At 46.9% G+C, this 21,738-nt stretch overlaps 2 protein-coding genes across 3 annotated transcripts in view; one reads left to right on the forward strand and one right to left on the reverse strand.

The window, feature by feature from the left end:
- The window catches only part of MFAP3 (microfibril associated protein 3), a 35,210-nt gene extending 14,223 nt beyond the window's left edge, over positions 1-20,987 (reverse strand). Inside the window, exon 1 of the mRNA XM_086931258.1 lies at positions 20,870-20,987. The gene's annotated coding sequence lies outside the window, so the exon portion shown is untranslated. The remainder of the gene's footprint in view (positions 1-20,869) is intronic.
- FAM114A2 (family with sequence similarity 114 member A2) overlaps positions 20,945-21,738 on the forward strand; it is a 219,970-nt gene continuing 219,176 nt past the window's right edge. For both annotated transcript variants that reach the window (XM_086931257.1, XM_086931256.1), the window contains exon 1: positions 20,945-21,145. The gene's annotated coding sequence lies outside the window, so the exon portion shown is untranslated. The remainder of the gene's footprint in view (positions 21,146-21,738) is intronic.

A 21,738-nucleotide genomic window follows, 5' to 3' on the forward strand; every position in this document is an offset into this window, starting at 1 on the left:
AGTTTGATTATGTGGTGTGCTGATGACTTTGTGACATGATGTGGAATTCTCTGGTGTGGACTGGATGTATGTGGTGTATTGTGTTGTTGAGTTGAATGATGTGGTTTAGTGTTGAATTATACAGTGCGCAATGGAAATGTGTGGAGTTGAATTGTGTTGCGTGAGACTGCGTGGCACTGAGTGGAATTATGCTGATTGGGATTATATGGCATGGTCTGGAGTGTTTCTATGCGGATTGTTGCTATGTGTCAGAGTCGTTTTAAGTGGGATGTATTTATGTGGTATTGAGCAGAGAGTAATTGTGTGGAGTTGAATCATGTTGGGTTGAGTGGTATGTGGAGTGTAATGGTTGGTGTTGAATTGTGTGGCAGTGAATTACGTGGGTTGGAATTGTGTGTTGTTGTGTGTCACACTGAACATCCAAGAATTGGAAGCTTTGGATCAACCTACAGAAAAATAGATAATAAGCCATCTTCAAGAATTAAAAAAATAAAATAAAGATCTAGTTGTTCCCTAAAACAAACTGGTTAGCTATCCCATTTCATCATGGCTCGTGAGATATGGTGTATTTATTTGTAAGCCCTAATCTTTTATTAATACAAATATTTAACTAAACAAGGCATTTTTCAATATTTATTATTCCTTCTCAGAATGGGAAACATCTTTCGATCGTTCTTTATAATGAAACATAAAGACCAATACTCACCAATGGGTGTATATATAATTTAATGTTTGGAGAGCAGCTTTAACCGTAGCGAGCTGAGCATTGGCTGCGTTTTTGTTAAATGACACCCTCAACCAGTCTGCACTTGTTATCGAAGACCACTTTGCATTTAGAGATATTGGTTAGTATCCTTACACGGACATTTCACAGACATTACAGTTGCGTTCAGGCCATGTCTAGACTAGCAGCAGATAGGCACTGATTATTGCAAGCAACACTGCACTCAGGATCATCCCTTGAGGGAGAGACCGTTTAGCTCCGCTCCGCCGTCTCTCTACCGCTGTAAGGGAAATGTATGCAGTTTCTCCAGACTGGTGTGCCTAATAGGCAGGGCGGCCTCACTATAATGAATTTAAACTACGGGGCAATGATATATGGTCAGGAAAACAAAGCTGAGTTCAGCCAGATGCAACATCACATGATGTAGTCATGAGAGCTGGATGAAAGTGTATATGGTTCAAGCACACTATGGCATTGGGCAATCAGATTTGAATGCCAAAGCCCAGCATGTGTGATCCTCATGTTACAAGTACTGCAGAGTGATGGGGTCATTAACACCTTGGCTGCTAGCAGTTTTCCCGTCCTGTGCTGGATATTCATATCTTACATTATTCATGACGAGCTCAGCTCGTCATCAGCACAGCTCAACCGTGCATCATGACGAGCCGAGCTCGTCATCAGCATCGAAAGGGTTAAAAAAGAGTGGTCCTGCTGGGGGATATACATACATCTGTGTTATGAGAAGAATGAAAACTCCAAAGAGTAAATAACATCCTTTATTCGCTGGTTCTCAAGCACCAACTGACAAGCAGTGTGCCAACATTCCAAGTTGAGCTTCACATCCAAAGTTCCAAGGAGGGAGATACCAAGGATAGAAGGGCAGAGGGGGAAGGGGGGGGGGGGGAGGTAAGAAGGGGAAAACCAAGGTAAATAAAATATCAAGGATACTTCCAGCTTATTACAAGGGAAGGTCAAAAAAAACAAAGGAAAACAATGGTAAATTGCAGGACAAGAAATTACGTTTGGTAGTCATTTTGCCAACAAGGAGGACGGCGACTTCTGACATCTGTGGTTGGTTTAATCATAGGAAAAGTGTCCACAGGCTCGTCTGGGCCGTTATTGTCAGGTATGAATACATTGGGGCAATTAGCTACATTGTCCATGCTCCAAGTGCTTCCATCTTCCAGAAGAACAGAGTATCTGTTAACTTTTTATCCTCAAAGCTTTGGAAAAAGACGAGGTCTTACAATGAGCTGTACAAGGTATTTTGATTACTACCCATTGACCAGTGTGCCAACCTCTGTTACTTGTTCCCCGCTTTTATCTGGCTTTGTACTCAGATTGATGCTGAGCAACTTTGTCCAAAACAGCTGATCTGTCAACCCACACTGGACATCCCCCATTTAGCCAGCTAGTGTGCCAACATTCTAAGTTGAGCTTCACATCCAAAGTTCCAAGGAGAGAGATACCAAGGGTAGAAGGGGGAAAAGGTAATAAGGGGAAAACCAAGGTAAAGATCAAGGATACTTACAACTTATTGCAACAATCTGTCTACCTTAAATGCTAAGATTTGCTGGGTTTAGGTAACAACAGTCCAGCTCAGCATCCAACATAGGTGGTAGTAACCGCTATATAAAATCTGAAATACTATACAATACAATGGGTCGTAATGGCCTCTACCTGCTATAAGCAGAACTCTGGTATAAGGAGCTCTCCGTGAAGGGTAAAGATATTGAAACATAGTGTTACCTGAACACTTCTCCTTCTGGATATTGTGTATTTTTAAAACATGAGTACCAGAAAGCTCCATGTCAAGAATTACATCTTCAGATAGTGTGGCGCTTTAACCGCCCTCACTGTAAATGTTCATAATTTTGAGACCATGATGACAGTATTAATGGCAAAACTACAGGCCCCAGAATGCACCGTGATTAGAGTAAAAATCCAGGTGTGGGTGTCGCTGGCATACGTTGTTGGGACCACTTGGAAGGCTTGTAATAGAAAAAAAGTTAATTTAATAGTTTTCTGCATGTTATCTTGGTGGCTATTAATGGTTAAACAGGTAACGCGAAAGAAAACACGGCGTTTCAAATACAGACGTGAGAATTAACACGCCTTTGAAACAATAGAGCTTGTTAATAAAACTTTTTGTTCAGATTAAAGAGAATCCGGATTGCGAATTTACAACCCGTGTTTTATGTAGGGGTTGCACAGGAAAAAACATATTACTCGAAATGAACAAACCCCCAACACAAAAGCCATCCCCAAAAAAGTAATTCTCCAGCCCAGGTCGGACTGGAGTGTGGCAGAGCCACGGCTGCTGTGAAGGAAGTGATGTTAAGAGGCACAGTAGAGTGCTAGTCGCAGTACTACAAATGGAAATACGACACCACAGGACCAGTTTCTGCTCCAGAAGTGTCACTAATGTCATGACAAAAGTATAGAATGGAGGCAGAAGATGCCCTGACAACTTTCTGTGAAAAGGGGCGTCTTTACAGGGCTGGGGGCGTGGCCTATCTAAAGGTACCCACAGTCCCTGTGCACACTCTGAGCACTCCTAGTCCTTGCCTATGGTCTTGCCAGTGGGGGTGTGGACAGCAAACTGTTGTAGGTGAACTCTACAGCTGTACCACTGGATGTGCCTCTAATGTCATGGCAAAAGTATAGAATGGAGGCAGAAGATGCCCTGACAACTTTCTGTGAAAAGGGGCGTCTTTACAGGGCTGGGGGCGTGGCCTATCTAAAGGTACCCACAGTCCCTGTGCGCACTGTGAGCACTCCTAGTCCTTGCCTATGGTCTTATCAGTGGGTGTGGACAGCAAACAGTTGCAGGTGAACTCTACAGCTGTACCACTGGATGTGCCGAGGAGCAGAGCAGACACTGCAGGAAACACCAGCACAGCCCTTACCGCTACAGATTCCCTCGGAGGCGGCTTCGGCCAGGACAGCGCCGCAATAATCTGAGATACTCTTCTCTGTCCTGATGCACTGAGCCCACACCATTCCTCTTTGGTGATTTACTGCTGTCAATTACTTTATAGCGCTTCAACAAAACTACAGAAGAGTAAACAGCGTTAAACAAAAAATGACATCAGCTAACCACATAGCGCTTAAGCATGGTTGTTTCACCACCCCTAAAATCCCAAAATCCACAAACCTTAGGCAAGGCAAACAAAAAAAAAAGTCTCTTGAAAACAACATAAATGCACACAGGCGAAAGAAGACGTGAAAGAGCCAGTCGCCATGGGACGGATTCACCACTAGGGCCAGACAGGGAACAACAACCAGACCTGGAATATTGCTGCCCAACCGGTCCTGGGAGCGGGGGCTAGCAAAAAGCACCACTCCAGCTTTTGTTACAGGGGACCGATATACAGCACTTCTTCGAAATAGGCCCTCTGTAACAAAACTAGCCCCCTTGGGCACAAAACAGGCCCCCACACCTCCGGCCCACCTGGGAAATGCCTGGTGCCCGCTATGGCCAGTCCGGCCCTGCTCACCTCCCAAAAGAACTGGACTTTAAAAGATACACAAAGGCACGAATGAAAAGCAAAGGGCGAACCGAAAGTCCATACAGAAGATACAGCATGTTTCATAGAGACAGTGCATGCGCTGCCTAGGTGAGACCTAAAAACAAACATGGCTCACTTGATGTCAGGTGCCTGGCTGCACAGATTTATTTTGAAAGAAATATCAATTTGCAAAACTTACATTCAAAACACATGGAAGGCAGCCTGGTTTTTATCTAGATTTTTACTTAGTAATTGCAGATTGTATTTAATTTAAAGAGTGGCTTCCAAACGTTTTGCTTAGCTGGTTGCCCCTGAGTAAGGTCCACCATGTTACTCCTAATAGTAAAAATTAGGCAATGTCCCAGCTTCTCCAGTGGGAATCCACACTGTAACTGACAAAAACAATCTTCTAGGTAATGTGCCCACGTTTATCATGGATGCAATGGCCATTTTTTTTTTAACATCTAGCGCCCAGTCGCTCGCTACCTATAGTAGAAATTATATCACAGCATCTAGGCAGCAAGCTCATTTTCTTCTTCCCTGCTAATTTGCCATGTAGTCCGCAAAGGAAATGTGGCTGTCTTTAAATCCGGATTCGAATGTTAGTCACGCCTCTCTTTCTGTTGCACCGAATGAGTCATCTACCTCGCCGTTGCTTCATAAGGATGAGAGTCCGTGAGGAACCCCTTGTGAGAGCTGTTAGGTAATCTTTGGTGGGACGGGAGGGAAGGAAGTTTTAAAGGGAAAGGGTCAGTCTATAGTGGGATATCGAGTCACTGACACAGGATAGATGAGGTATTCGCTTATCCTCTGCTGGAGTGAGGGGACAGAATTATTGAAATTAAAGGGGGTACTCATTTTTTAGGTTTCGACAGCAAAGCTGCGCAAGCAGCTTTTGCGCAGGAGAAATCTGATGATTACAGTATGTGGCTCAGGAATCCCGCCCTCTGTTTCATTGGCTAGCTCCATAAATAGAGGCTAGCCATTGGAACAGAGAGGCGTCCGTCATGGCCGGACCAGATTCGGGGGCGTTCCCGAGAATTTTTGGCTTTTGGCTACGTCATGCTACGTCAGCCAAAAGCCGGGAACGCCCCCGAATCTGGTCCGGCCGGGCCGTGCTTGCTGCTGTCCTGCCTTCCTCCGTGTCCCTCCTCCCGCCGTCCCCCCTCCCCTCGCTGTCCTGTGCACGTTTCCCGCAGTACACCGATGCTTGGCCGTCTTGTGATACCAGAGTGAACATACCTTAATGCGTACAAGCCCTTTATGCACAGTTTTCTTATTTGCGCACGCCGTATATTATTTCTAACATCGAATTGAACAGAGGCGCTACTGTTGCCCGTCGTGTCTGCAGGCGCTGCGTTTGTTCATGGAATCCAAGCAGGACCCCGTAGGTGCGGGCTCCAGCCTTCCTGCTGCAGGTAGGGGCTTCTCCCTGGGGGAGACAAATAATAATAGTGATACATTCTATATAGCGCTTGTTTATGCAGGGGGCTGTGTCCAAGCGCTGTGATGAGCATTTTTCGAGGTTTGCCAACCTCGCACAGATGATAGACGGGGTTGGATTTGCTGGCGATCTCGGCGTCTAGCGCCTACGTGCAGTGCTGGGGCTCGCCGAGGCGCGATCATCAATGTAACTGCCCAGGGACAGTGCGCCTCTCTTGGACGCTCACCCCTTGTATCCAGAGTCTGCGCTTCCACAATAGCGCCTAAATATTTCACCAAGAGGAACCTGGCTCCAGAAGACGAGCGGGGCCGGGGCGGCAAAGGCTGCCGTTTCCAGTTCACTATTGAACACGCCTCATTCGTGCTTTATAAAGATTTCGAAATGCGTGTTATATCCGAGGAGGGTTGAAAGGTTTGCCCGAGGTTGTCACGGACGCCACTAGCGCGGCTTACGTGCTGATCCCGGAGCCGCCGACGGGCGGACAGTACCGGAAGCCGCGAGCATAAACTATCTGAGAACCGGGGTAACGCTGCACCTTGAAAAATGTCCTACATTTTTTCATGACGCGAAAAAATGTAGGACATTTTTCAAGGTGAGCCTAGATGCCGGACACTGGAGCGCTTTTCCCCTGGTCTAGGAGCTAGAAGTGTCCTTCCCCCATGCCCGCCCTCAAAGACTGCGCAGTCATACAACCAACCCGTTGTCATAGTTAACATATATATAAGTGAGTGTGTTACCTATGACAACGGGTCTGGTTGCATGTGTATACATATACATACACACACACACACTTGATTGTAGTCAGGCAAACCCTGAAAAATGACCCACACCTCATAGCTGCTTTTCAAGCAGGCCGTTCAGGTCTCACCCCTACGCCCACATTTTCAACATTGCTAATCCTGGAGAGAAAACAATTGACGTAATATTTCCCAGTTAGTGTTCTGATGCACCAGTAGCGCTTAGAAACGTGCTGTGCTCCGGCGTAACGAGCCCTTTATACATCGTTACAATTCAGGACGGAGTTCGCGCTCGTAGCGGCTAGAGGCGCGATGGTGGTTCTGAGTGCTGTGCAGGCTGATCCTTCCCCGACATCACTGACTTGCAACAAACACAATATCTCGTTTGCGTTATAGATTTTTTGTTTAGTTATTTAGCGCCTTGTTCTCACACGGGCGTCTTGCCGCTACAAGCCACTTAAGCCCAAACCAAGTTCCGTAGAAAATATTCATTTTACTTCCTGAAACTGAAGCTTATGGCCCAAAAATCTGGGAAAAGCCCTGGTTTTGGACATGCCTGCTCTTTGCTTCTAAGGTATGAAGGGTGCGTCGTGTGCCTGTTTCACGAGTCTCAAGAGAGAGACGGGGAACTAGGAGGACGCGAATGAAGGAGGGGAGAGAGGAGTGATTGAGGGAATAAACTAGGAGATGGGTAAGACAGAATGATAGACTGAAGACTAGGGTGTTATACATAAAGGAATGAAAAAAGAAAGGAAAACATGAGGCGGGAGGAGAAGGGAATCGAGGAAAGGAGGAAGAAGGGAGGACGTGGAGGAAAGCAATAGAGAGATAATAGAAGGGAATACACAGTGAAAGGAAGGAAGAATATACGGAAGAAAGGAAGAGGGAATGGAAAAGTATACGGGAGGAGAAAGAGAAGAACGAAAGAATGAGAGAACGAAAGACTGAAAACATTGAATGAGTGACAGAATAAGGTCCCGAAGTATGGATCAAGAAGGAAGGAAGGACGGTGCGGATGAATTAAGGAATGTAGGAATAAAGGGGGATTGAGCACCTTGCCGTGGGCCCTTCCTAGGAGAATCGATCACCCGAACCCTGGGCTTGGGAGGGAGGGGGCAGAAATGTGCTCCGGAGGAGGTGGGGGCCGGGGGCATACAAAGGTCCCCCGAGTGACAGGCCGGCCAGGACGCGGACAGGCGAGGGGCTTCAAAGGACGCACAGAAAGGGGGCGGGACGCCTTTCTGAACCGGCCATGGATGAAAAGCCCCCAAAGCAAACAGGCGAAGAAAGCGATTATTCCCGAAAAAAGAGAGGGCGTCAGAGGGGAAAATTGAAGAAAGGGGACAGGAGAAAAATAAAGAGACAACCTCATGAATGCGCCGCCTTTGGTGTGAGGAGAAAAGTGACAAGGACATGAGGCAGGTTGTAGAGGCGTCGAGCGCCCTCCGGGAGCACGGAGGGACCTGCTCCGAGGCAGCCAGCACCTGAACTCACTCACCCGCAAAACCAAAGAGTCCAGCTCTGGGCAGTGATCCCTTCACCTCACCTCACCCATAGAACCAACGAAACCCACGCTGGAGCAACTCACCTCAGCTCACCCATAGAACCAATGAAACCCACGCTGGGGCATCCGCATCTCAGCTCACCCATAGAACCAACGAAACCCACGCTGGGGCAATGCGCATCTCACCTCACCCATAGAACCAACGAAACCCCCGCTGGAGCATCTCACCTCACCTCACCCATAGAGCCAACGAAACCTCAGCTGGAGCAACTCACTCACCTCACCCATAGAACCAACGAAACCCGCGCAGGTGCAATGCGCATCTCACCTCACCCATAGAACCAACGAAACCCGCGCTGGTGTAATGCGCATCTCACCTCACCCATAGAACCAATGAAACCTGTGAGTGCATAGGGAGTGGGAAGTGCATAGGGAGTGGAGAGTGGGGAGTGCAGAGTGCATACAGAGTGCATAGGGAGTGCAGAGTGGAGAGTGCATAGGGAGTGCAGAGTGGAGAGTGCATAGGGAGTGCAGAGTGCATGGAGTGCAGAGTGGAGAGTGCATAGGGAGTGGAGAGTGCATAGAGAGTGGAGAGTGCATAGAGAGTGGAGAGTGCATAGAGAGTGGAGAGTGCATAGAGAGTGGAGAGTGGAGAGTGCATAGGGAGTGCAGAGTGCATAGAGCATGGGGAGTGCAGAGTGCATGGGGAGTGGAGAGTGCATAGGGAGTGGAGAGTGCATAGGGAGTGCTGAGTGCATAGGGAGTGCTGAGTGCATAGGGAGTGCTGAGTGCATAGGGAGTGCTGAGTGCATAGGGAGTGCAGAGTGCATAGAGTGCAGAGTGCATAGGGAGTGCAGAGTGCATAGGGAGTGCAGAGTGCATAGGGAGTGCAGAGTGCATAGAGTGCAGAGTGCATAGGGAGTGCAGAGTGCATAGGGAGTGCAGAGTGCATAGAGTGCAGAGTGCATAGGGAGTGCAGAGTGCATAGAGTGCAGAGTGGAGAGTGCATAGGGAGTGCAGAGTGCATAGAGTGCAGAGTGCATAGAGTGCAGAGTGGAGAGTGCATAGGGAGTGCAGAGTGCATAGAGTGCAGAGGGAGTGCAGAGGGAGTGCAGAGTGCATAGAGCATGGGGAGTGGAGAGTGCATGGGGAGTGGAGAGTGCATGGGGAGTGGAGAGTGCATGGGGAGTGGAGAGTGCATAGGGAGTGCAGAGTGCATAGGGAGTGCTAGAGAGTGCAGAGTGAGTAGGGAGTTCTAGGGAGTTCTAGAGAGTGCAGAGTGAGTAGGGAGTTCTAGGGAGTGCTAGAGAGTGCAGAGTGAGTAGGGAGTGCTAGGGAGTGCTAGAGAGTGCAGAGTGAATAGGGAGCTCTAGGGAGTGCTAGAGAGTGCAGAGTGAGTAGGGAGTGCTAGGGAGTGCTAGAGAGTGCAGAGTGACTGCAGAGATTAAGCTAATGGCAATGTAAATGACAATGCCATTTATTTATCTGTTTTCAAAACCAACACATAAATACAAATTTTGTCATTTACAATGCCAATAACTCTAACTTTTCCAAAGGCGAAACCATTGCATTGTAAATGCTTGTTTTGTAGTTTATGCTGTGTGTGTCTGTGTGGCTCTGTGTGTGTGTGTGGCTCAGTGTGTGTGTGTGTGTGTGTGGCTGTGTGTGTGGCTGTGTGTGTGTGTGTGTGTGTGGCTTAGTTTGCATGGGCAATTATTTTTATTTTCTTAGCCGTAGTATGCAAAATTGAATCGGGTGCAAAATCTCAGTTTTCGCATTATCTGCTTTCTGCCTGCAGCGGACTAGAAAATGAATGAATTGTACGCTGCATTTTTGCAGTGATCCATTTACTGCCACAACATTACTGCCCAGGTATGCCAACTTGCAGATACATTTCACAATGGGGGAGGGGATTTGGGGGGGGAGGATCTTATAGGAGATGTGTCTATAAAGGGACAAAATCGGAAACCAAATGCCTTTACGAGGCATGAGGGCACAAGGTCATGATGAGGGGTCGGGGCTTGGGGCTGAGATCTGACCCCAACATCCCTCCCCCCAAAACAAAAGCTTCTGAAGCTACCACTAAGGACCTGGGGAGTATGTAAAACAAAAAATACCCATGAAACGCAGCAGAGCCCAAACTCCAGATATGAGGTGGAAACCCACATCCCACACCTGCAGTGTGAGAGACAGCAGTGTGTATGAGAGACAGCAGTGTGTATGAGAGACAGCATTGTGTGTAAGAAAGACAGCAGTGTGTGAGAAACATCAGTGTTTATGAGAGAGACAGCACTGTGAGAGACAGCATATGTGTGTTCTGGGGAGAGACAGCAGTGTGAGAGAGTGCAGTGTGAGACATTTTATTTATGTTTTGGATTTTGAAACATAAATAAAACGCGTTATTATTTGCAATGTCAATAGCTCAAAATCGCGTAAATACACGACCTATTGCATTGCAATGCAATAGGTCTCGCATTTGCGAGAGATTAAGCTATTGGAATTGTAAATGACAATGCCATTTATTTATATGTTAGCAAAACCAACACATAAATACAATTTTTGTCATTTACAATGCCAATAGCTCTAACTTTTGCAAAGGCGAGACCGTTGCTTTGTAAATGCTTGTTTATGTTAACCATCCCAGGAGGGGGGTAATTCACACAACTGAAATATTTCAGCTGCAGTGAGGAGGCAGGAAGTCTCCTCTGCTAAAACCGAAGGTAAACGAACAAACAGACCTGTTCCTTCACATTCAATATTATAGCAAAGGAGATTCCTAGCCTCGCACTGCAGCTGAAGCATTTGAGCTCTATGAATTAACCCCCTCCTGGGAGGGTTAGCTCTTCCCAGAAAGGAGACAACGTTTCTTTTAAAACTACACAGGCAGGCGTGCAAAATGCCAGCCAGCCATGTGTTGTTTGAACAGACTGCAAAATGCTTGTCTTGACACTAAAAATGGTTATAAATAAAGAAGCATGTTCCCTTTTATTACCAGCCATCGATTATTCAGGCAGCCCTAGAACACAAGTAAAAGTTATTTCTATTTATATTTGCTGCTCAAAGTATGCACAGACAAGTACTGACAATTCAGCTTTAGGGGACTGCTTATTTTTGTACAGCCTGGAACATCAAAATGATGAGCTGGCAACCCTAATTACAAGACTGGGAATTTGTTGCAGGATCACCACATTATTTATTTCCTCCACCCTGATCACTGGTTAATGCCATATTAGCAATAGTTTAACACATTTGAAACCCTACGCTGCTGTAAATAACATTCTGAGTTACTTTAAGTGTCTGGGAATGCACCTTGCATTCAGACAACTCGCACCTCATTTTCGCCCTTCACTTTCACTCTCACCCTGCACTCACAGTGATCACTCTGCACTCACAATGCACTTGCGCCGTTCACCCTGTACCTCACCCTGCAATCACACAAGCACACTACTCAACCTGCGCTCATGTGACACATCAATCACTTGTCCCCCTCATTGCCCAATCTGCAATCTCACTCAAATAAGCTCACAACTAACCATACATTAATTCGTCCCACTCTGCACTTATATCTGCACCCAAATTCATATGGTCACCTCATTCACCCTGCAGTCACTCCTCTTACCCTACTCTCAAACTGTCGCATGGCTCACCGTGCACTCACATGAGCACTCCTTCCGCCCACACTGCGCAGAGGGTTAATGTGCCTGCTCCATAGAATGTGTACCATGCAGGGCTGGACTGGGAACCAAAACAGGTCCTGGCAAAGTGCTCTATCCCCCCCCCCCTCCCCAGGGATTGGTGGTGCCGCCGAGCTCTTTGCCAGGACCAGTTTTCGGCCGATTTTGTTACAGTGCCGAATTTGAAAATAAAATCAGCCCCCAGGGGCCCAAAACCGGCCCCCACCTGTGCGGCGCACCGGAGGATTGTCCGGTGCCCGCTACAGCCGGTACCATGCAAATCAGAGATCTGAATGTGAGTAAACAATGAGTAGCGCTATAAACAAGCATTTGCAATGCAATAGGTCTCGCATTAGGAAAGTTTGAGCTATTGGTATTATAAATGATAAGTTTTTTATTTATGTTTTGGTTTTGAAAATAGCGAAATTAATATCTTTGTCATTTACAATGCCAATAGTTTTAACTTTCGTGAATGTGACATAGCATTTGTAATGCAATGTGTGTTGTATTTACGTGACTTAGATGTTTTGATATTACAAATAACAATGGCTTTTAATTTTTTTAATAATTAATACTTAAATAAACGTTATTGTAATTTATAATGGCAATAGCTTAAACTTTTGTAAATAACTTTTGTGAAGATTATGTTCAGTGTATTTTATTATTACGAAAATCCAAGAACGGGAGCGAAATATTAACATCTTTTTGTGACATTTGTACTAAGGCTAGAAACATTGATAGAACATATTTGAACCAGTTGTTGAATGGTTGCACAGATTGATGCTGTGGTAGCGCTGAGTGATGTTGTGGTGGCGACGAATGTGGCTGTGGCGTTCAGTGATGCTGTGGTAGCGCATAGTGATGTTGTGGTGCCCCGGAGTGATGCTGTGGTGGTGCCGAGTGATGCTGTGGTGATGCGATAGATAGATAGAGTGAGGGCGATAGATAGAGAGAGGGCGTAAGATAGATAGAGGGAGGGCGAAAGATAGAGGGAGGGCGAAAGATAGAGGGAGGGCGATAGATAGATAGAGTGAGGGCGATAGATAGAGAGAGTGAGGGCGATAGATAGATAGAGTGAGGGCGATAGATAGAGTGAGGGCGATAGATAGATAGAGTGAGGGCGATAGATAGATAGAGTGAGGGCGATAGATAGATAGAGTGAGGGCGATAGATAGATAGAGTGAGGGCGATAGGTAGATAGAGTGAGGGCGATGGATAAAGTGAGGGCGATGGATAGAGTGAGGGCGATGGATAGAGTGAGGGCGATAGATAGAGTGAGGGCGATAGATAGATAGATTGATAAGAGTGAGGGCGATAGATAGAGTGAGGGCGATAGATAGATAGATTGATAAGAGTGAGGGCGATAGATAGAGTGAGGGCGATAGATAGATAGATTGATAAGAGTGAGGGCGATAGATAGATAGAGTGAGGGCGATAGAGTGAGGGCGATAGAGTGAGGGCGATAGATAGAGTGAGGGCGATAGATAGATAGAGTGAGGGCGATAGATAGATAGAGTGAGGGCGATAGAGGGCGATAGAGTGAGGGCGATAGAGTGAGGGCGATAGAGGGCGATAGAGTGAGGGCGATAGATAGAGTGAGGGCGATAGATAGATAGAGTGAGGGCGATAGATAGATAGAGTGAGGGCGATAGAGTGAGGGCGATAGATAGAGTGAGGGCGATAGATAGATAGAGTGAGGGCGATAGATAGATAGAGTGAGGGCGATAGAGTGAGGGCGATAGATAGAGTGAGGGCAATAGAGTGAGGGCGATAGATAGATAGCCTTGGTTGGCAGAAGCCGCCTCCACAGACTCAGGAAAGCCGCGCTTCCTCTTCCCACCTGTCCCACTCCCCCGCTCTCTAGGATGGAACAATGAGGGGTCTATCCCGGGCCGCCTCTGCTATATCCGCTCTGCGTGCGAGCGCTGGATGTGCAAGGATTTAACTGCTCCTACACCTGTAATGCAACATCCAGGCCCATTTGTTTTCGCTGTAAATAGTTTATCTTTCTTTCGTTTAACACCTGTCTTCAAACATCACTTACACGAGTTAACAGTAATGTGAAGTTGCAGCCTGGATCGCGTGCCAGCCTTTTGTGTTTTACTAGTCGATAGCTCAGAGGGTTAAAGCTCTGACGACCGAACTAACTACAATATGAAGTTGACTCGCTGGAGCCCCTTAGGGCCGACTCAGCCTTTCATGTTTCTGCGGTCGATAAAATGTGGAGTACGTTAATAGCAGCTCAGTTTAAGTGGCATATGTAACGCGAATGAGGCTGTTTTGTTGGTATTGTTTTTGCGCTTTAAGTGGAGACTTTGTTTTTCTGCATTTAGTTCACTATACACTACTATAACCCGTATCACACATTTAGTTATCATTATTCCAGTTGTCAGAGTTAGTGTTCGTGTGGATTATATTTCTTCTTTAATCCTTGAGTGTTGTTGTATATTATTTTATATGCATGGCGTTGTTTTTTAGCACACAGATTCAGTACATCCGCGTTTGCTTCAGTTTTGGGTCTTTCGTATTTTTTTTTTTTAGAATCGGATTGAAGGCTTCTTGTAGTGATTATTGAAATAAACAATTGGTTGTGCGACTGTTCCTTGTGCATTGGTTCAGAGTCAGATAGTTTGCACTTCCTCAGGAGTGAGTTCTGTTATTTGCAGTGATAGAAGGAAATGGTAAACTAGCATTGGCATAACCAATTAACCAATAGGTCTCGCCTTTGGGACCTTATAAGTGTTTAGCCATGCAACAGTTGATGTTGTTGCACCAAGGATATTGTGCTGCATAACTAAGTACGTATAAGCATGGGCGTAGGAAGTGTAGGGGATGCGTGGTATATATCCCCCCCAGATTTTGGAGTGGGGGGGGGGGGACACGGGGGACAAAAGAATTTCCCCTCTCCCTTCTGTTATTCGCAGGGCCATTAGCGCGCGAAAGTGCTACGTAATGGCCCTGCACTTGACCTGTGACCTCACCTGCCTGCAGTCAAAGAGGACACCCGCCCTCTGCCCTTTGTTATGCTGCAGGAAAGCTCAGCGGCTTTCTAGGAAGGGCAGAGAAGGGGAAAAAAACTCTCCTCCTTTCTTTCATACCCAGAGAAGGCAAGGACAGTGTCCACTTCCCTGATCTGTGTCTGGCAACTGCCTTCCTCCCCTCTCTCTCTCTTTATTACTCCATCTCTTTCTCTCTCTGTCTCGCTCCTCCTTACCTGCTGATTTGAAGAGACAGCTCTTGTACTCTCCCTTGCCTCTCCTTTTCTTTATTTGTTCCCCTGTTAAATGGATCCAAATAAACGGTGGAACACTTTGGCTGGAAATGTCCTCATTTTCTGACCGTTTTATATTCAAAAGAAAAATCTCAGGACGTACAGAAAAAATATTTAAAAACCTAAATAAAGCAATACAGAGTGCTCAGAAGACAGGCCAGATTGCTATTTACATCCACACACATAAGCGCCACTTTACAGAGTTTGCCAGTGAAAGCGCTACTTTCTTTGAACAACATTGTTTTCCCAGGGTGGGGAAGTGCACCATTCCTAAAGGGACTGCAATACCTGATTGATGGGTGGAGTGGAAACGTTTAATATGATTGTATTCAACAGTTTTAATTATTTTTGCTTATTAAATGCTGCTGTGTTCAGGGATGTGGTCTTTTTTAAACTAAACTGCTTACATTTTGAAAGGATATAAGCAATGGACATTGAAACAGGTCCCTTCCTGGTCCTGTAGCCATGTCCTGAACTTTTCAGGCAAAATCACTTACTAATTTCTGAATAATGAGTTTAAAACTGTTAAGGTAACCATGTTGTCACTGATTACAGTTTACATGCTTTGCTTATTCTTGCATTCCCTATGAGCATTTGCTTTTTCCAGGGTGTTCATTTTTTTTCAGGTAGCATTTCACTGTTGTCTAGTGCATACTTTGAATTTAGTCACAGCATAATTGAGTTGTAGCTGAAGGCAGTGCGAGTTTCTCTCAGTGGGGCAGTATGGTGTTGTGTGGGAGAGGATGTGGCACTCTGGCCAGAGCTGCTGAATTTGGAACTGTAGAACTATGTTTAGCTTTCATGACCAGACCACACTCCTGACAGAGCTCATTCCGATGCTACACCTTAGACGGCCCGATAGACATTAGAAGCCCTGGTGCCTTAGCACCCGCAGGTGGACCCGAATAGTGGCAAGTGCGAGTTAACCTTGAAGGCCTGCCCACCACAATCCATACTGCAGTTAAACTCCAGTCTTGTGAGCAGGAATACGAAGAAGCACACCCTAGATCAACAGTTACTCTGTCACTGAGGTCACAAGACCCTTGAGGCCAGTTCACCTCACCCATTGGGACCCCATTGACCTTTTCCAGCAGTAGTCCTGCAACTTAGCAGGGGTTGGGAATGTAGGATTCGCAGGCACACCAAACGTAGGGGGTGATTATAATGGCGGTGAGAACGCCACGTCTGTGGCGGTCCCACCGCCATCAGTGACTGTATCACCGCATGGCATATTACAATGGCGGGTGGTTCCATGACAGTCGGAAAGACCAAACGCCACACACCCGACGAGCTCCTTGAGCCCGTCAGTGCAGCCGAGTGAGCTAAAGAATGATGATGGATTAAACCCAGATCAGTTGACTGGGGGTGAGTGTTTGATTTGCTCCAGTGCTCTGTCCATCATCCCCTTTGGTATCGCTTTGTTCGCCCTAAGTTGGCACGGTATGCCCAGACGTGGGTCCCTTGCTCACTTTGCCACTGGTTCAAGCTAGCCTGGCTGATTAGCCAGAAACCGATCCCAGGATGTTTGTTTCCGGTCCAGGGAAGACAAGGCTTGGCAGTTCGGGCTGGACTGTTCCCATGGGGCACAGGGTCATACTGATTAGCATATGGTCATGTCTGAACTGGGGTGGCAAAGTGAGCTAAAGAACGATGATGGATTAAACCCAAATCAGTTGACTGGGGGTGAGTGTTTGATTTGCTCCAGTTCTCCGTCCATCATCCCCTTTGGTATCCCTATTATGTACCAGGGCCTTATAGGAGAGGTCATGCCAATCATAGGGGTACCCTAACCCATAGTGCACCATAGTGTATGAAGGTGTTTTCACAGAATTTTTAAGTGTCTCTTTCAGAGTAGCACTGGCCCTGGGCCTGTTTAGGCAGAGGCCCAGGGTCATTTATAGTCATGTACCACCAGTACCAGTCAGCATAAGGTTGGGGAATGCCCAAACTAGAGAAGCACAAACTTAAAACACAACACCATGGTTGGGGAGCTCTTATTATTAATCAGAATCGATTTCTATCCTAATTAACCCATTTTCTAACATTAAGATAAAGAAAGACTGGGGAAAAATCATAATGTTCTAATCTATACTTCGAAGTTTACATGCAGCTCTTTGATGACGGTTAATAGCTCACTTTTCAATGTTAGAATTTTAACTCCTAAACTGCAAATACCAAAAGAATCTCTCAGACAAAAGCAGTAACTCACTGACCTTTTTACATGATATGCATTTTATGATCTGTGTGGTACACGTTCTTTGCAGCAGGCATATTACCCCACTGTAGCTACCTTACCATGAGTCAATACTTCCACTAGACAAACCTCCGATCTCTCTCTCAATAAAGAACATTAATCAACAAAGTTATCTTCACATTTTTTTATTGTTGCCTGAAAATTGCTGGAGACCAGGTGTTAGACCTGCTACCTTGGCGTGAGTCTCCCTTCCACTTTTTGCTGATGTGCCTCATATGTTTTGCTGGTGTTAGCTGCTCAGGGCACTGTGCCACTGCCAATCAAAGCCACTGTGCAAGTGCTCCCTATGAAAAGTGTATACATTGATTGGTGTCCATGATTGGCTTATTTGGTTTACTGTCAGACCCCAGTAAAGTGCACCAGGAGTGCCAGGGCTTGTAAATACAAATGCTGCTAGTGGGCCTGCAGCACTGGTTGTGCCACCCACAGAAGCAGCCTTTTAAAATGTGTCTAAGGTCTGCCATTGCAGAACTTGCGTGCAGTCTGGTACTGTAATGCTGGCTGGGCAAGTGCACACACTTGCCAGACCCTAAACCTTCCCTTTCCTTCATGTGAGTCACCCCTATGGTAGGCCCAAAGGTAGGGTGCATTGTAAGCATAAGGTAGGACAAGCCCTGATGTGTGTGGCATGTCCTTATAGTGAATTACAGCCATTTTCGTTTTTCACTATTGTAAGGCTACCTGTTCTCATAGGCCAGAATGGGCTGCTGGAACTATTACACACTATAATCCCAGCAGGCTCAGGGAACATGGTATAAAGTCAAGTTTAGTATGCCTTAACTCAGAATAATAAAATACTTCTTTTAGTAAAGTTTATTTTAATATCCTGTGTTTGCAAATGCTACTTTTAGAAAGTTAGCATTTGCTTGCCTAACCATTTCAGCCCGCCTCTGCTAGGATGTGTATCTGCTGTCTGGTTTCTGTGAGTGACAGGGCTGGGGGATTCCAGGAGACAGTCTGGGCTGCCAGGTGGTGAATAGAGAGATTACACCAGGATGGGTGGGAGGAGTGCCCCTTGACAATGAATAGGGCTGTGCTCTGCCACCACAATGCTGGCTCCACCTCCTGCGGAGCGTCTGATGTCTCTGCCCTGCACCCTGAAAGAAGAAGCAGAGTCTACACAACAAAGTGCTCCAAAACCAGGTTGAACTAGGCACAGGCCCCCCTGGCCTGCAAAGACAAAAGAAATGGTGTATAAAAGTAGGAGCCCTGCTCCCAAGAAATTAGATCCTGTTTGCGCTAAGAAGAAACTCTGTTCGAAGAGAAGGACCTGGGAAAGCTGCATGGAGGACTACTGTCTCTAGCCTGAGAGACTGGCCTTTGATGGGTGCCTTGCTGCAAGAAGGAGAGAAGACAAAGACTGAGAAAGACTTTTATTTTAACTTGTGCAAATCTCTGAAACAGATCTCCAAGGACTTGCATGTGAGCCTGCCCCCTGAACTGCGCCCCAGGAACATTGGGCGCCCCCTGAAGCAGAAGCTGCTGCTGGTGCTGCCTGTCACTGCAGCACTGCCCAAGGAAAGTTGAGTGTGCTGTGCCCCGTCATCGCGCACTCTGAAGAGCCTGTGCACACACCTGTCCTGCCGAGCAACGCGACTTCTGCTTGGTCGCATCACCGTTCGCAAAGTAAAGGTCAGCCCCGCCTGACCTGAGCGCCGTGACTGTGCCCCTCCGAGCCGTAGCTCGCAACTCAAGAAAGGACCCGTCCGGTCCGAGCACCGCGACCCTGGCGCCTCCATGCCGTATCTCCCAACGTAAAGACTGACTCCTGCCCAAGGTTCGCTCTCCCAGTGTGTCCCTGCTGAACGCACCCCGCTGCTATGATTGAGCATCTGCGGCTCGTAGTGTGGCTGGTGGCCGCCCCGTACTTGGGATCGCACTGCACCCTAATTCACCGTCCGCCGCTTCCCCCTTCAGGATCGGAGCGGACTCTGCAATCTAAAAGCCTGCCTCTACAACGCATCGCTGCCCTGAGAACTGCGCGACTATCAAACCCCGAGCCGTAGCTCGCATCGCATCAGGAAGGCACCGTGACGTAGGACGCTTGGGCCCTGCATTGTTCGCACCGAACCCTCAAGATCAACAAAGAAGGTACTGTGAACTACACGCCGCGAACTGTACGCCTTGCGAGTCTCGCTATAGCCTACGACTCGCCCCGCCTCTTTGTTAAACAAGCCCCTGGTACGTCTGCATCGTACGCCGCGCCCCGGACTGCAGTGTCCGCGAGGCGCGTACTACTTGGAAAGCCGATTTGTGTCAACGAGGTACGAGTCGCACAGGAGTGCTATGACTCGTACCCCTGGTGTACACCAGCCGCGCTGTACGGGTTGTAATGCGAGGCGCGTGGGACTTAGCTAGGCCTTGCTTCTTGAACTGAACGAAGCGTACAGGAGCGCTACGAAGCGCACAGCCTCGATAAACATTGCAACAAAGACCTGAATATTGCCTCGTGTATTGTGGAGCCGTTTTTAAAGTTATTGGAACCGTTTGAAAGCTATTGAAACCTGTACATTAAGCCTGCTTAAACCACAATATAAAGAACTATATTTTTACAGAAAATCAGCTTGGTGTTCATCTGTGATGTGTCAATTGGTTGCTTTGTGCATTATTACAAATGCTTAACCCTACATCCTCTGGAGATTAGCCTTGTCTGCTCGTGCCACGCCGCCTAGAGGGTGAGCAGGGGTTATTTCTAGGAGTAGTCCTTTGCCCTGACTAGGCGAGAGGGTCCCTGCTTGTCACAACTGCATACCTGTGCCAACCAGAGACCCCCACTTCTAACACCAGGAATTTCAAACCATAATGCACTTGCAAACACAATGCCACCACCCTAAGTCAGCGACATTTGTTTGCTTGGTGCATGAAGATGCAAGATTCATATACATATTTTTTAACATTTGGTCTGATTACTATATGAATGTAAGTAACAATACAGCATAATGCAAACTGTGACTACATGCCTGCTTTTCTCAATATTCCACTTCAAAGTATGCGGCGATTTGTATAGGATCACTGGAAAGTCCACAAGGTTGTCCCTGTCCCCCCCCCCCCCAGAATTCTAGTGTCTCCTACGCCCCTGCTTATAAGGTCCCAAAAGGTGAGACCTATTGGCTATGCCAATGCTTGATTTTTACATCACACACACTGCATTGGCCTTCAAAGAAGTATCCGAAATTGTAATTTCATCAACGTTTGATAGATATCCCAAGTCTCATGCAATACGCTTGAGAAGAACACAGATAACTTTTAAGAATCGGTTGAGACAGTTGATTCGTGCGCGCGTAGGTATGTAAAATTACCTTTTACTTTATTCGATTGAAATGCAGCCAGAGCGTAGTTGCTAGAGGACAGAGAACGTAATGGCAGTCGTACGTAACACGGGCGTTCACGAAGAGGGAGCACTGCACAACACAAGATAAACGTTTGTTGTTATGCAATAGGCACAACGTCGGACCTGGGGCCTCTGTCCGAGATCGGGTACGAACTCAAACTCTGCAAATTCGACTTGACACCGAGATCGCTGCTAAGCCGGAATAGGTCACAAGCCCTAAAAAGCAAAGGAAGACGGGGCGAAAAGAGCCCTTGGCACATCACTACAGCCGCTGATATTTGATCGGGCCTACGAGCGGTGCCTCTTGCACAGACAGCCTTCCGCCGGTTTACGGGGTTCCTGAACCATATTCGTTCATTACTCCTATTTCGAACAGCGAGCAGCGTCCGGGTTTAAGACGGCAAAATCACCCTCTTACCTGTACAAAAGAGCCCGCTGCTGATGTGTAGACTTCCGCGGACGACAGCCACCCGGGCTGTGCCCTGTCACATATGCGACGCTTCCTGTAAGCTCTTCCAGCAAGCTAGGAAAGCTCTGCGTGCGTCTCAACAGAGTAGTTTCCTTTCTACAAGAGGGAGCCATCCGACGTGTACACTACGTCACATGTGCTTCATTACCTTTGCCCCCTTCAAGTACTGTATACCGCCGTGTTTCAGCGACACTTGTGTACATTCACGCTGCTGCCACGAGGACAGTGAGTATGACGTGCTGTCTTCTACGTTCCGTCCATGCAGTTATAGATTATAGGGCACGGGGCTCTGCACCCTCTGCTCTTGAGGGGGCATGGCTCCGTTGCCACATCTCTTCGGGTGAGGTGCTTGGCTGGCTTTCATTTATTTTATTTATTTATTTTATTTTATGCGTTTTTATATAGCGCGGACTTTACCCGAAGGTGTCAGAGCGCTTCACATTAGGAACCGAACTGATACATGGTAATACTCAGCGGGATCAGTAATGGGGGGCTTTTGTAAAGATGCACGTAGAGGCTCGAGTTGATATGTGATATGTTTATTTATACCCAACCAGACGCACAAGATAGACCCCCCCCCCTTCTAGCAGTACCCCTTCTTATGTTCTTTGTCGTTCCCTCCAACCGTCTTTCCCCTGAATTCGTGAGAGTTCTACTTGACGGCGATAGAGCGACAACATTGCTACATTCCGTCAATAACATTCCTACATTCCATCAATGCCACACACATTCCCCTTATTTTTAAAACAAAACAAACCTTCCACCCATTTCCCTTTAACTTTTAACAAAATAAGATCAATTGTAACAACACTACAAAC

Source organism: Lissotriton vulgaris, chromosome 7 (genome assembly GCF_964263255.1).
Source record: "Lissotriton vulgaris chromosome 7, aLisVul1.2, whole genome shotgun sequence".
NCBI lineage: Eukaryota > Metazoa > Chordata > Amphibia > Caudata > Salamandridae > Lissotriton > Lissotriton vulgaris.